Below are 16,189 nucleotides of genomic sequence, written 5' to 3'. Positions count from 1 at the left end.
TGACCTCCATCCTCATTCCCAGAACGACATCTCAGCACAGGTACTGAGCAGAAAGTATTAACTTCAAATCCATGTCACCTATGGCAGGTTGGACAACAATAAATGCTCCCACAACCGCAGAGAGACATCCACGCATTCAGTCATCTTCTCGACTGCTTGTCCTCATTCGAACCAATGGTAACTGAATCCTCTCCCAGCAGAATTTTAATGAGAACCGAGCTACACCTTAGAAAGGTAGCAAGGCACATACTGTATAGATAATCATACTTACATTCCTAATTTGCAATTTAGTGTTTTCAATTGTCCAAGCAATGGTATTTGGGAGTAAACTGGAGTCCCACTGTCCATATTCTTTCTGCGGAATGGCAATTTTTTCATTTTATTTTCATTAGAGAAATTAACATAGGACACATTTAAATACAACTTCACCATTATGGGACTACAAAGGAAAACTAACTGACATTTAATAATTAGATGAAGTTCCACATGGACTGTCATTTGACATGCTTTTCCTCCCACTGTCTGACTGGTTAAGCCAGACAGTTCAGCAAGAAGATCACACACCTAAGACCCGCCGCACACTGCCCGATGTTGTCAAACTCGATTGGAATGCTCAATGACGTGTTGGCGACTCACCCTTGCTCATTGAGTGATTGTATTATAAATGGAGGCCCTGAACAGCGAGCCTGTCTTGGGTTTTGATGCTGCACAAACAGTATATTGTATCTTAGCACCTTTATTAAAACATAAAAATATAGACTTATAGTTAAAGAAGCGGGTTGCTCAAGAAAGAGGAAATGAGCGAGAATAAAAACAAGAGTCGGTATTTCAAAAGAAGCCCTCTCCCGTCACTTCAATCCAGCACAGTACATACAGCTTGGCCTCAAGCTTTGCTATTTCATCCACAGAAATGTTATAAATGATTAAAAATAAATAAATGTTGTTGTAAAACACAGTATCTGATACTTTATATACTGCACTTATGCGGCTTGAGAGCAGCCCAGCAGCCATTCTCTTTTTCGCCGGCTTTCGACACGGAAAGTGTTTTGATTGGCTGTAATCTTGGACGTTGCAACGCTGTACACCAGCTATTTCAATGTTAAATCCTGGCTAAACCATTTGCCGATTAATTGGCAACTCATGAAAATAGTTGCCGCACTCCTCCAACTGCCACAGTTCAGTCAGGTTCAGCCACATCGGTTGGTGTGCGGCAACCTTAAGAGTCGTCAGTACAAGTCAGTGACGATACTCAACAGAATATTCTCAAGAGTTATTGTTTTGTTTCCACACCTGCTTTTGCCTTGGCATGCTTTGAACTCATTTTCACTCGCTTCTTTCTATATCACAAACATGTTTGTAACTGACACGACTACTGTAAAAGTACTTGCTGGCACAGATTGATTCAATTAAGATTAGTGCACATTAGGCTTCACTCACATCAATAACACAGCTTTGTCCTGTTAGCTGCTGATGCCATTGCTAAAATGGTTGGGCTACCACGTATATATTGCATTTCAGAAAACAGCATGATACAACACCATCACAGATAAGTTGAGTGTAGAAATCGATGCATTAATATGCAAACTGCAGAAGACCAAGGTTCAGATCAAGGTTTCAATAACAGCTTCATTCTTTATTGTAACTTTTTAAAAACATTTTGCTCACTTTTTTTCTACGTACAGCTTTGTGGCAAGGGAACATAATTACAAAGTACACCGTGAAATTTTATCTGAACAATGACCTTAATTTAAAAAGTGCTGGTTTAACTTAAAGGTACGACCATATTGTAAAATCTAAATGTAATGAAATCTGGGGCCAGGCGGCAGTGTTCATGTTGATAGCTGATTTCTCGGGTACTATTTTATATCCTATATTTGTTTTTATATATTGTTCCACCAACTAGTGCCCAGCTTCGAGTTCTGTTATTTTGTCAGGGTTTTTACTTGATACCATTCATCTACCTGCTAAGCAGCAATAGAAAAAAAAACACGTACCTTGATATACTGTAACCACTACAACCAAGCAGAAGTACATGATAGCAGTTTTTGTGTGTTACATTTCTTAGTATTTAAACGGATCTGTTGCAAAAAAAACCTGTGAATGGCTTATTTTCTTTATTATTGTAAAAAAAAAGAAAAAGTCCAGATCATAATGTTATGAGAATTGGAGCGGCGTCAATGATTTACTTTTGCTCTGTCACTCTCACTTTGGGCCAATCCACATCATATCTGCAAACTGAAAATACATACTGTGACTGAGTGTGACTGTTGTCTGTCTCCATGTGCCTTGCAATTGGCTGGTAACCAGTTCAGGGTGTACCCCACCTCCTGCCTGATGACAGCTGGGATAGGCTCCAGCACTCCCGCGACTCTTGTGAGGCTAAGTGGCTATGAAAACGGATGGATACACACACACACACACACACACACACACACACACACACACACACATATATATATATATAATATATATATATATATATATATATACATACACACACACACACACACCGGTATATATCCAGTATAGATAGAATGATGTGTGTGTTTAAGGTACAGTTACAATATAGAAATATAAAGGTATATGTTCTATTACTCTGATATTGTCCTTAGTTGCTATTTTTTGAAGTTATGGATTGTTTACTTTCATCATACAAAATCCCATTTATATTCAAAATTTTCTTGGGCAAAAGATATCAGTTTATGTACACATACATGGCATACTTTTGACTGAGAAGACTACTGATACAAGCAACAGCTTGCAAATTGGCTCTCTCCAGTTTGAAAGTGGTGATCTGCACAGACTTTCTTTGTAGGACAAATAAACTTATTAAAGACAATGATGAAATGGCTGCAATTTAATGGCTTAATGACATTTCTACACATAAAAATAATCGCTTCAGTTTGTTTCCACTCGGGAATAAATTGCAAGTGGTGCAACTGGGAGGCAGTATTTCCCGAGAATACTAGGTGCCTTCACCACCTTTTTTTTTTAGTTTTTTTTTAGTAGTTTTTATACAGCACCGTATTCAATGTAGTCTGTATGGCTAAAATAAATTTACAGTTTGAGGGGGCGGAAAGAAAGTGCGGACTTAAGCATGTCATCACAACAATCAGTGCACCGTAAGGAAATAATATATGCTTTTTAACATTACCATGAGCATGCAATTCTTCAAACCTGCTACAATAAACACTTAACCCCTATTAGTCCTGTATGCACTGCAGAGCAAATATAGTACATAAGACCCCCTGGCCACAATGTGAAGCAATATGGTACATTTGCAATTGGACTAATAAAAAAAAATAAAACCAAAAACCCACTTGGCTATGTTTTGTTAAAGATTTTACGTTACACTTCCAAATCAGTTCCGTTGACAAGTTAAAGACAAAAAAATTTTTTTTGAATGTACAAAGTCAGATGATCTCTCTGCTTTGACTTAGGCTGTATGGATGACTTCCTCTTCATGGTTATGAAAGATTGCACACTGACTTCGATCCATAGCTCAGGCATGCCTCAGCGCAGAATAAGCAGGAATGGATTAAATTAAATATATAATAAATTGATTTTCCCATCTTTTTATCATTCAGCCCTGTTAAGAAACTCTCCAAAGGCTAATAAATAAGGTTCCAGTGTTAATCTACAGTTACATTTTAGTTCTCCTATCAACAATCATGTGTCTTGAAACAACATTCTTGTTAACATTTCATCAAATATTTTCAACAAGCAAAAAAGAAAAATGTCTTGCAAGCTGGGTAAAAGGTTCATCTTTCCTTGGATAGAGCATAGCTGTCGTTTTGCTGTGTAAAAGGATCACACGAACTTAAACTGGTATGTCTGGTGCCTCATTTATGCAAGCCTGGATTTGCATGTTTTGTGAACAAGAAGATAAAAATTGAAAGATTAGTGTTTAGCTGCAAAATGTAGAGGTGTGAAAGCATGCACAGACACAATCAGACAGATTTGTTTCTATGAGAACACTGTGGTTTAGTTCTTCACCAATGCTTGAGAATACAGCGAACAGAGAAAAATCCAACATTACAAAGGTACAAAGTTTAACCCTACAGAAGTACTTGCCTGGGTTTCTAATACATAGTCAAAATGATTAAGGCAGCATGAGGAACGAAGGAACTGGAGAAGGCAGTCATTGAGATGGACTAAATCAATAGATAAGAACATAGGAGCTAAAGAAACCCTTGTTATCTTAAGACATCGGTAGGAGACGCAAGAAACTGACTTAATATCACAAGCTGTGAGACAAAAGCACTGGGAATGTTCTAAAAACACCTGACAATGAAGCCCTTCATCATCAATCTTCCAAAGAAAAATCATTACTTTGGAGTCTGATCTTTTCTGCAAAGGCTAGTCCATGTATAATTCACAGCAGCAACATGATTGATTGTATTAACAACTTGAGTTGAAAATAACTTGTATCAATGTAGATATAAAGATAGAATGGAATGAAGCAAACATTGACCTACGGTTCTTCACTCAGTGCCAAATAGCACGTAGCAGATTTACTCAAAATTGATTGTGTTTAAGGTGGCATATTATGAAACATATTCATTTTAATTGCTAGTACGTTTGAGGTCACTGATGGTGTAGTGGTACACACGCCTGACTTTGGTGCGGCCAGCATGGCATCAATTTCAACTAGTGATGATGTTGCTATGTGCCCTTTGACTGACTAGCGACCAGTTCAGGGTGTGGTCTGCCTTTCACCTAACCCTTGTGAGGATAAGCAGCCTGGACAATGGAATGGACTGCTTGTACATTGAAATGAAACAATCAAGTATATCTTTTGTTATCTGTTCAATCCTGTAAAGCCCATATAATAATAATTTACATTGTACAGCACTTTCCCCATACTAATTCTCAGATGCCAGTGAAAGTTTAAGATTGGCAAAGAATGGGATCACTGTTAAAGTAGTTTCTGATAACTGGAACATACAGTATTTTAATGCTAAGCCAAGGTCGGGGTGGTAAGTATTTGTGTTTGGTGATGTGTCTATTGCATGCATCACACAAACAAATGTGCGTACTAATTGACAAGTGTAATTTTCTCTTCAGTCTGGGCTGCTTCAGCACAAGTCGCCACTGACCTAGTCACAAAACGCGAGTTGCTCATCTGATCATCATAGTAATGAATCCCTATTAATGCCGTAAAACATGGAGTGGAGTCAGCAGCAATTAAGTGTGTATTTTGACTGACAAATGACAGCCATTTTATCAATATCTGGGAAGTACATTATATTGTGGAAAAACATCCACAATTTATTTGAGTTTAATTGGACTCTTTCCCTATTTTTCCAGGCACAATACTCATTCCGAATGTTTTAATAATTTGACTGGTTGCTGTACAGACATAAATTGAAATCCAAGATAAAACAAATTCAGAGGACAAAAGTTCTCCCCCACTGGAGATTACATCCTTAATAACACAATAAACATACGGTTAAATTGATATCCCTCTGAGAGTAAACCTGGCCATAATCAATTATAGACAAGAATGGACCTTCTGTGTGCAAGATCTCACAACATAACACAGTAATTGTACCTAATGAAGTGGCCGGCAATTGTATTTTACAGAACTGTACTTCAATAAATTTAAAAAAAAACATAAATTAAAAATAAAAACTCGAAACCGACTGTCTAGTTTATGTTATCTGCAAGGACTACGTTCTTGTCTGTACTGCAAGGGTGGGGATTGGTATGTATGTGTGGTATTTGTTGGAAGTGCTGATGAGAGACAAGCTGAAAAGAAAAGAACAAGAAAAGCCATCTGTTGTTGGAGCAATTTCTAGGCAGATAAAAACTTGTGTCAAACCTGTACTGGGAGTGGGCAGGACAACGGTGAGAACCTCTACTCATGCAAACTATCTTACTGTGTTGATCTTCAAATACACTTGTGGATGGTAACCATCTTGTCTCCCTGAAACCATTTGTATGGAGATGATAGACTTGAATTCCCCATCAGGCATGCACACACACACATAAGCGAGAGAAAGAAGCCCCTACCAAAGCCAGTTTCACACAATAAAGGTGAGATATCAAGGGTTGCGCCACAGCACGATGAAGCCAACAACACACAAATTTTAGGTCTTATTGTGAATTCATCAATTTGACTGGGCCTACCAACTGCTTCATTCCTTGCATCCTTTGGAGTAATGATACAACAACCGCATATGCAGACATAAATATAAATATATAGTGGTATTCTCTTAAACTGGACATTATATGAATTTGGTGGCTGGTGTGTGTGCAAATGAATCAAAGAGTTTGCTCATGCCATCTATTAATGTCAAATAAGTCACAACTGGGTATGCACACCTTCACTCAGGCTAATGAAGACCATGTCCTTCCCCTAAAATATAGCTGATGATGCTTACGTGCTTAGGTGCTGCTTAAGTTCTTACAGGTACCAGGAAACTGGAGCATACCACATCGATCCTAAAATCTTGACACTGCATTGTTGTGAGTCAAAGAATAGATTTAAAGGTCTAGTGCCATCCCTATAAACATTCTAAAATAGATATTGAAATGAAAAATACATATAACATTATTCACTTCAATATCTATATGTAAAAATAAATATGAGCGGAGAGCGCGTCATCCATGCTCAAAGTTGCGGAAGTGTCATTCAACGACATCAAAGTGGTCGCCATATTGGCTGCAACCCCTGTCTGTGACGTCGCCCCGGACATTCGCCATTGAAAACGTGCGGTGGACCCCTCTATGAGAGACAAACACGCCCCTTCTGACACTAAATCTCTTTTCGAAAAACAGAACATCACACAACCGAGTGACGTTACCGGGGCAATATTACCCTATTGTTTCGAGCCATATTTAGATGACATGTGATCACGGCCAAACCACATCCCCGCCCTATCCACCACCGCGCGGCGGTGATAAACGCCCACTTCCGCGCCTGACATGAGCCACCCCGGCCGACAAGGCCAACGGGAGGCTCGGCCTTGTCAACAAGGCCGGTACCGATCCACAAGGTCTGGGGAGGCCATCCTTCAGCGGCTGCTGCACAGAAGCCTTCCGATGCGCACATCGACACATTTAGCAACCCTGATTTATGGATTACGCCCCCCTCCCCAACTATTGTTATTTTTTTTAGTAGCTGTATAGACATCTACTTGTCATTTGGAACCCACGAAGCTCTCGTCCTCTGCACCCGTGCAATCCATTTTTCACAATGAACTGGGTCTCTTGCAAACTTATGAAGGGTAAATCCATCCTCCCGAGTGTTCGAGCAATGTCCAGCAATGCAACGAGCCAGCATTTTGGAACAACGAGCTACCTTCCCGGAGGTAAAACTAAGAGAAACAAACGAGAAACAAACTGCCATGTACGTCACTTCCTGCTCCTTCTTTCGTTTTCATGGGGGGAGTTACTAAAAGTTGTATACGTCAAAATTATGTTTTGTGGTCAAAAAATGCATGGGTCCATGTCGACTGCCGTTTTTTCATTAATAACATACTAAAAATCATGCATTTCATGACAGTGCCCCTTTAAATACCACATCGCAAAACACAGAATGGCCACGGAGTGAAATATATCCGAGACATTTTTGTTCCCTTTGAGACTTTTAGACCACCAGGGTCACGAACCAATGGTGCAAGGGGGAACCAAAATGTGGGACTCCAACACGAGGACATGATGTTCAATGGGCTTTATTATAAACGAAAGTTGTGCACGACAACACAGTCCAAGAAGCCAGGATCCAAAAAACAATGTCCGATAATTATGAGACAACTAAAGAGCATTAAAAAAAGAACTGAACTGAGATAAAATTGACAGGTGCTTTTCATAAATACAATCATTCCTTGTTTTCACGCAACTGCTTTTATGTTGTGATTGATGTCATTTTTAATCACTATTTCCTTGCATCTACAAGGCACTATAGAGTAAAGTGAATTATTTTGATGGTTTGTACACATCCAGACAGCATCGTCACGCAACGAAAAACTTTGACTTGCAGATGGTCCATCACAACAGCAAGATGGAAAATGTGACAGGAGCAAAGATCAGTCTGCAGAGAAAGCAGCGAAGCAGCATTAATCCAGTACAACTTCGCAGACACTGATAATTGTGGTGGCAGCTTGCCACATATAGCTTCAGGCTTTCCACATTTGTACAGTTGGATATACTTTCATCGCTTGCTTTTCAGGTGGTGTTTCCACAGAATTAAAAAGCCTAAAAGTGGAATAGACGCTGCAGGATGCTGACTTCATCCTGTACGACTCACTGATGGAATCACATTTTCCCGAGGCCATACCTGTTCTAACGTCTTCTGGCAGATTGTCCAATTGATTTACGGACAGAATTTGAATGTGGCACGAGATGAAATTTCAAAAAAATGTTTTAAAGTTGAATATGAATACAAATGGACTGAACTGTATTCTTTTTGGAAAGGGAGGAAAATGACAATAACGAGTCAGGTCGATTTGCATCCGAATTGCATCCGACTCGAATTATGAAAAAAAATTAGAAAATGCACAGACATATCTGATGTGTCAGTTTGTACTGTATGTGATACAGGAAAGCACATGTACAGATGTCCAAATTCCATGCTAATAACGCCACGAGCATAACCACAGAATGATAGATTCATCCAACCCTTTTCTTAGCCACTTATCCTCACGAGGGTCATGGGAGTGCTGGAGCCTATCTGTCAACGGACAGGAGGCGGAGTACACCCTGAACTGGTTGACAGCCAATCGCAGGGCACATAGACACAAACAGTCACACCTAGGCGCAATTTAGAGTGTCCAATTAATGTTACAGGTTTTTGGGATGTGGGAGTAAACCGGAGTGCCCGGAGAAAACCCACGCAGGCACGGGGAGAACATGCAAACTCCACACAGGCGAGTACGGGATTGAACCCGGGGACATCAAAACTGTGAGGGCCAACACTTTCCAGCTGAGTGATCGATTAATAATCTAAACAAATAAATGCTTAGTTAGCTTGGGCTGACAGCAATTGCCATTATCCTTCACTTGCCACAGTTTTTGGCAGTTCTTTTACTCATTTAAAGACATCTTTAATTTATTTATTCACTATGCTCTGTAATTTAGACTTTTAGCAGTTGTCATTCCGGCAGACAAGCGTAATTCTTGTGACATTTTTGCTTAGTGGTGTGTTGTGTTTTTTTTTTTTTTAATGCAAAATATTTAGGTGCCTTGGCTCAAAAGAGATTGGGAAACATTTATTTGAATGGTCCAAGTTTACCTAATGAAGTGTTCAGCAGATAAAACTGCTTGCATGATTGAAAACTCAACCTGTTTGCTTCTCACCATGATAAATCTTAATTCAGTATCACACTTCGATGTTGGTCATGCAGAACCTTGCTGACCTCACATGTAGGTCATACAAATTCACAGAGTACCGTGGAATGTCAGAGACACGGTGAAAAGTGGTTTGTATGCATGGTCAGACATGAACTGCTGATGTCTGCACAGATAACATTTCCCACGAAAATACCGTAGATGTTGAAGACACAGTCACACAACCTCTCAATTGAAGTACTAGAAGTCATTGACTTGGGGTACTACAACTCATATGGAGACAAGCATATGGTTACTACATCCCTGCAAGAAGTTAGAAGGGGGAAAAAATGTGCTCACGGTATTTGCAGCCTTAACAACTACCACTTCTAATGTCCAGAATCCCTTCATATACCAAATAATTTAGATTCAAGGGGGGTTAGGAATTTTTTCCACACGGCCAAATTAATTTATCACTTTAGTCAGAGTTGTATCTCACTTCCATACTCGTGCATTTCTGTAAGTGACATACTGTAGCTGGTAGACTTTCTGCCGATCTGATTTGTATGGTATCAGGCAATAATTAGCATTTTATGATGATCGGGTTTCAATTTCATCATTTGCCGATCTGACCAATGATCTCATCTATCCGCTGCCCACAAGACATTTAACTCTGTGTTGCCGGCCCACATGAATCGAAAAGCTACTTCATTTTTAGCCTTGTCACATGTCTTTTGGTGCAGAACTCTAACTTCTAACAGCCAATAAATTTTATTCATTGATTCTTTTTGTTTTTAAGAGGTCATTGATGTTTCAACTTCTGTCCAAAATGCTAGATAATAATTTTGAGCTGGGATGGGCTGCAGCATGCCCACGAGCCCAGTGAGGATAAGCAGTCCAGAAAATGGATGGATGGATACAGTATTCAGTATAAAGTCCACAAGGACATACAAGAAATTAGCAAGTCGTGTAAATGGAAACATTGCTCCATGTTGTGATTAGCTTGGTGATCGGTTATCTTTTGTTTCTTTAATTTGGTGATTGTGTAATCCTGATTGTGTAAAGCCTCAGTAGTTTGTGTATAGGGAGATGCCACAGAAAAACCAGTGTGGCATCAGGCTTCTGGAAGAATCCACGTGCTCATAGTCTAACACCTCCTTGGGGACACTAAATAATATATGAGCAGACATCCTTTTCAAACATGCCCCGCTTCAAATATTCCCACTACTTTAACTGTATGGGATTCAGGAAGGTTATGCTGGCCTTAAGAATGACACCAGGCGTCACAGATCTGACCTCTCAGAACACTTCATCCATCCATCATCAATCCATCTAGCAACCTTTCTTTCGCTATCATCTTCAAAGGGTGCACGTAGTTTTACTTTCTTTTTGTTTAATTGCATTTTATGAGTTAATTGCTTTTATGATTCAGCATGAAATAAATGAATTCACTTCAGGTTGTTTCCTTCCTGAATCCATCCATCCATCCATTCATTTTCTGAGCCGCTTATCCTCACAAGAGTTGCAGGAGTGCTGGAGCCTATCCACGCTGTCAATGGGCAGGAGGCGGAATACACCCTGAACTGGTTGCCAGCCAATCAGAAGGCACACATCAACAAACAACCATTCGCACTCACAATCATACCCAGAGTGTCCAATGATTGCACATCTTTGGGATGTAGGAGGAAAGTGGAGTACTTGGGGAGAACATGCAAACTCCACACAGGATTTGAAGCTCGGCCCTCAGAACTGTGAACCAAACGCTCGAACCAGTTGGTCCACAGTGCCGCCCCCTTCCTAAATACTGTATTGCTTCAAAATTAGAATAATATTGATGAAGGAAACCATTTTATCCCAAATAAAGGATATAAATTTTCTATAGCTTTGTGCTAATTAGGGTGGCGCATCAGATGGAACTTATCCCACTTGACTTAGGACAAAAGGCTGGGTACCCTGGACTGGTGGCCATCCTATCACAGGGCATATATAGGCAAACATTCACACTCACATTTAATTCATACTTAATTCTCCACTGATAGAATAATTACCAGAGTACAGTGTTTTGACTAATGCTGGCATAAATTTAATCCCCACGAATTGATGATCTTTTGAGGGTTTGTATCCGTACAATTTTTAACTAATCGTTTTCAATCCTTCTAGGATTATTTCCCTATTCCAAATAAAAAGTCTCATTGTTTCCAATGACATCCAGCATTCTTGAAAGCACACACAAACCTTCTGAATCCAACTTCATACATTTCTCTCACAGCTAATCAGTAATCATTCCACTGGCACATTCTTTTCTGCTTGTTTCTGAGTGCTCTTAAATACAATAATAAATAATTTATTCAAATCCAAAACAGCAAACCCAACTAATTGCCAAGAATCACGTGTTGTTATTTTGCATTGCACATTTTATCAAGCCACAAGGTAGAGAAATTCATTGCTGGGGATTGGAGTTATGTACATCCATTTCCCCAATCAAGAGTAGTCAAATACGTATATAGTGTATACAGTACTCGTACGGACTTCTGTACCCAGATTCCAAAGTTGTGAGTGCAGTTATGCTAAGTGGTTGGCTCAGATTTGTTGTACAGTATTCAGTTTGTGCGTGTTGTTGATGAAGTTGTGTTCAATATTCCATCTTATCTCTTTGCCAACAAGGAAGTTCTCATCATGTGGCACGTTTAATGACTTTGGGCGTTTCCTTTTACCTGGTTTCTTTGTTGGCTCCTGGTCTCCACCTTCTTTTGTCTCCCATGTTAGTTTGAATATCCCAGAAGACTTGACACAAATGGCCGTCAACGTTCGCATTGTTATGTCTCAGCTGAATATGGATCAACTTCAGCAGTCTTGTCCTCAAATTACCACTTAATACATTTAGTTGGCGTTAGATAAAGTATTTTACACACTAATAATATTAAAATAAAGGCACCTAAACGCAGGCTATAAAAAAAAAAAAAAAAAAATAGAGTACAATTTGAAGAAGTATTTGTCTCCACCTCGAGGACGTTAGCGTACATAACAGTCTGTTAACAGTTAGTGCGTAATTAGCGCCCTCTACCTGTGGAGGATCAACACTACTCTAAACATTACTTTTAGTTATTTTCGGCGAGGTAAGCAGTGCACGTACAAACATTCATACTATTCATAATCAGAGGACAATTAACAAATATATAAGTAAATTATCTATTGTAAATTTATTTTCCTGTTTATATATTTTACAATATACATTTGACTGTGTTTAACCTGAAATTGTGCATTAATATGAACAATTAATATTGTTATTAGCCACCAGTCATATATTGGACCCCAATATAAAAATAAAATAAATTGAAAATATACGTAGAAAAACAACAACAATGATGGTCTCAATCGTCATTATTGTTTTTATGTTTCAAAAGGGTGGCACGGTTGCGCAGCTGGTGAAGCTTTGGCCTCACAGTTCACTCTAAATTGCCCCTAGATGTGATTGTGAGTGTGGCTGTTTGTCTGTACCCTACCTCCTGCCTGTTGACAGCTGGGATAGGCTCCAGCACTCCCCACGACCCTTGTGAGGATAAGCGGCTAAGAAAATGGACGGGTGAATGGATGTTTCAAAAGCATTTTCTGTTTAAATTCTGTTGTCGTAGTCCAGCCGCTTCAACTACCGGAGACAAATTCCACGTGTTTTTTGACATACAGTACACAGCAATGTTCGCTACACACATAAAAAAAAAAAAAAAAACACTTTTTGTGCATTCATTATTTCATACACTGTATTCAATATACTTCTGTGGTGAGTACTCAAAAAAACATGGATAAAAATGTATCTGTATCCCCCCCAATGTATTTCCTTCCCCTTCCCTCAAAGGTACTTTGTAAAGATTATGGAAAGCATTACATTCAATACAAAGTTTTCCACTCTTACAAAGTTTATTGTTTTAACCAACATAATACATTAACAAACGACAGGATACAGATCTACTGCATTTAATATTCATTTAGCAACACATTGAATGAAAAAAATGTATATAAATTAAGTTCCTACTGCATTTGTAAATGATTTCATTTCAGGTTTATAACTAGGTCTCTTACAGATGAGATCTGAAGTCCAGCATTGTATTCATTTTACACCATCATATTGTCATGAAAGATTTATTTTTATATTTTGGTAGCCTTAAAATCTACCAACAACCCTCACTGCACCAGTAGGTTTTGACCTGATTTCTTCACATACTCAGTTAGACGTCTCCTAAATTATGTATAAAAACTCATGACAAAGACCCTAGTCATTCTAATTGTGTTCAGACTGATGCTACATTACAGCAGCGAGTGGAATAATTTATCATGGAGTACCACAAGTAGTGCAACAAAATCCTACTAAGAGTATTAGTTTATATTTTCTAGCCTTCAAAGATTCTGTAAATATATTTTGCAGTAAATTACAATGAGACGCATGTTGGCTGTTTTGAGAATCAAATTCTAATATAACTGCTTAATCTTCACATGATTTAAGTAGAAAGACATGAATGTAGTGGCAGTCTGAAGGGAGTGTATTATATAATTCAAAAGGGTTCAGGGTAAAACCAGGGCCCGCTAAATTGCTCTAAGTCATCCAGTAGGAGGAACCCTCGGTCCTCACGTGTGTAACCATGACGATCCATTTGCGTGGCTTGCCATCCACATCTTTTACCTTTTTGCAGATATTTTCATACACATTTGGTTAATGGCTGTGCACGAAGAATGTAATGATAGTAACCAAGGGTGTAATATGGGTTTCAGGCCCCAGCCACGACCATTACTCAGCAAATTTAAATGCCCCTCGCCCAACCACAAAAAAAAAACAATTAAATAAACCATCGCCTTCTCCCGACGTCAAGTCTACCTCAGTTATGCTGTTAAATGCATATACCTACACATACACACATACATACATACATACATGCATACATACATACGTATACATGTTTCAAGTGAGAACTCCAGGAAAAAAATATGTATTTCATGTATAAGGCCCAAAATATTCAATAAAAAAATCATTAAAAAGTTAAAAAAAAAAACTCACACATGCACCAAAAAAAAAAAACTCACACATGCACCAAAAAAAAAAAAAAAAAAAAAATCACATACACCAAAATCCCTCACTCACTCAAAAATCTCTCTCACGTATCCCCCAAAAATGCTTACATTGACTATAAAACATACGTTGACACCCAAAACACATTCGGCAGAAAGCTCACTTTCAAAAAGTAAACTCGTCCACACCCAAAACAATTTCAGGCAGAGAAAATAAAAAACATTAACCAAAAAAAAAACCCTCTCACTCATGGCAAATAAAATCTCATTCGCCTGAAAACCTCTTACACACATTCACCCAAAAATAAAAAGTAAAAGACAGCCTCTTGTTTTAACCAAATTTCTCCCAATAACAAAAATTCTCTTGTACTTTCCCAAAAGCTCTCGAAATTGCCCATATTAGAGAGGAAAAAAAACCTCACATACACCCACAAAAAATGACAAAAACAAAAACCTCACAGAGAGCAAAAATAAAATATCTTTTTGGTGTTTTTCAGAGATTTACTGGTGGATGTCTGTGATTTTCTGTGAACGTGAGAGGTAAAAAGTATTACCGGCCTATAAATCATTACAGTGGATATAAAAAGTCTACACAGCCAAGTTCAAATCCCAAAACATTTTTTACCATTAATTTTAATTATCCTGTCAAAATCAATTTAAAAAAAATGAGAGATGAAATACCAATAAACACCTGTTTGCACAAGTATGGACACTTTCTTCTAATTGGGATATGGCTGACTTTAGTTAACCAATCACATTCAAACATGCAACCTGCCATCATTTCAAGTCTCTCTCATTAACCCAAATTAGCTTTTAGTAGGCTTTTCCTTTTCATTTCTAGAAGAAGTCTGATAGTTTTGCACTAACATTGACAGCAACTTCCAACTTGCCTAAGGACCCATTCCCAGCTTTTCCAAATGTGGAAAAATGTGAATCTAATTTTAGTCATTTATTTTTACTTCACCTATCAAAAATATATTTTTTTAATCGGCTGAGTTGTCTGGATTAAGGGCTACTTGAATGGTGGAGTCATTTTTTTTTTATATCACAAAAAAAATAATAATAATAACATTCAAGCAGGGTTGTGTTGACATCTTTAGATCGGTTGTGCAAAAAGAAAAGGCCGTAACACGGATGTTAAACTTTGACATTTTGGTTTTGGCATGATTCAGTTTTGTTTTGTCAATCTTTAGTCTCAGGAAAGAAGAATTCAAGACGTATTGCTGCATGATGATATTCAGCAGCCACATACCTGTGTGTGGAGTGGATAGCAGCCGTTTTATAAACATGATTTGTGCCAGTTCGTGTGTTTGTGTGTGTGTGTGTGTGGTGTGTGTGTGTGTGTGTGTGTGTGTGTGTGTGTATAAATCACTGCAATGATGAATATGTTAACATTTATCATCTCCCCCGCCCCGAGGCTCAACAACTGCAGCCAAAAGGCCACAGTGCCCAACTTCCCCCAGTACATACTGATTGCATACCTCTCTTAAATGCAACACACCAGATCCTAAGTGAAATTCTGCGCTGCTCTTTTGCCCCAAAAACTCACTTTTCAAAGAAAAAAATGGTGGTGTGTTTTTTTTTGCAGATGTAAAGCTTACTAGGAAGGACACATTAGGTGATTGCTTATTGACCAACATAAAAGGAGGGCAAATATAATATTACATTTTAAATGAGAATCATGTAATATGTGTGGCAGATGGCAGATGAGCGATGTTAGAGTAAAAACAATGTGACTGATGCTCACTTTATGTTTAAGTCTACTTTTCTCCCAGTTTCTTTCCATACGTTACACCAAGATAAGTCAAATTATTCCCGGGATGTCTTCCTGCTCTGTCGGAGGCTTCAGTTATTCCTT

At 38.5% G+C, this 16,189-nt stretch overlaps 1 protein-coding gene across 1 annotated transcript in view; it reads right to left on the bottom strand.

Moving 5' to 3' along the window:
* Nucleotides 1-12,185, bottom strand: part of epn2 (epsin 2) — an 84,657-nt gene extending 72,472 nt beyond the window's left edge. Inside the window, exon 1 of the mRNA XM_061845764.1 lies at nucleotides 11,988-12,185. The gene's annotated coding sequence lies outside the window, so the exon portion shown is untranslated. The remainder of the gene's footprint in view (nucleotides 1-11,987) is intronic.
* Nucleotides 12,186-16,189: the final 4,004 nt, after the last annotated feature.

Source organism: Syngnathoides biaculeatus, chromosome 16 (assembly GCF_019802595.1).
Source record: "Syngnathoides biaculeatus isolate LvHL_M chromosome 16, ASM1980259v1, whole genome shotgun sequence".
Classification (NCBI taxonomy): domain Eukaryota; kingdom Metazoa; phylum Chordata; class Actinopteri; order Syngnathiformes; family Syngnathidae; genus Syngnathoides; species Syngnathoides biaculeatus.
Note: the sequence above shows the minus strand (reverse complement) of the source record. Positions and strands in the feature narration are given on the sequence as shown.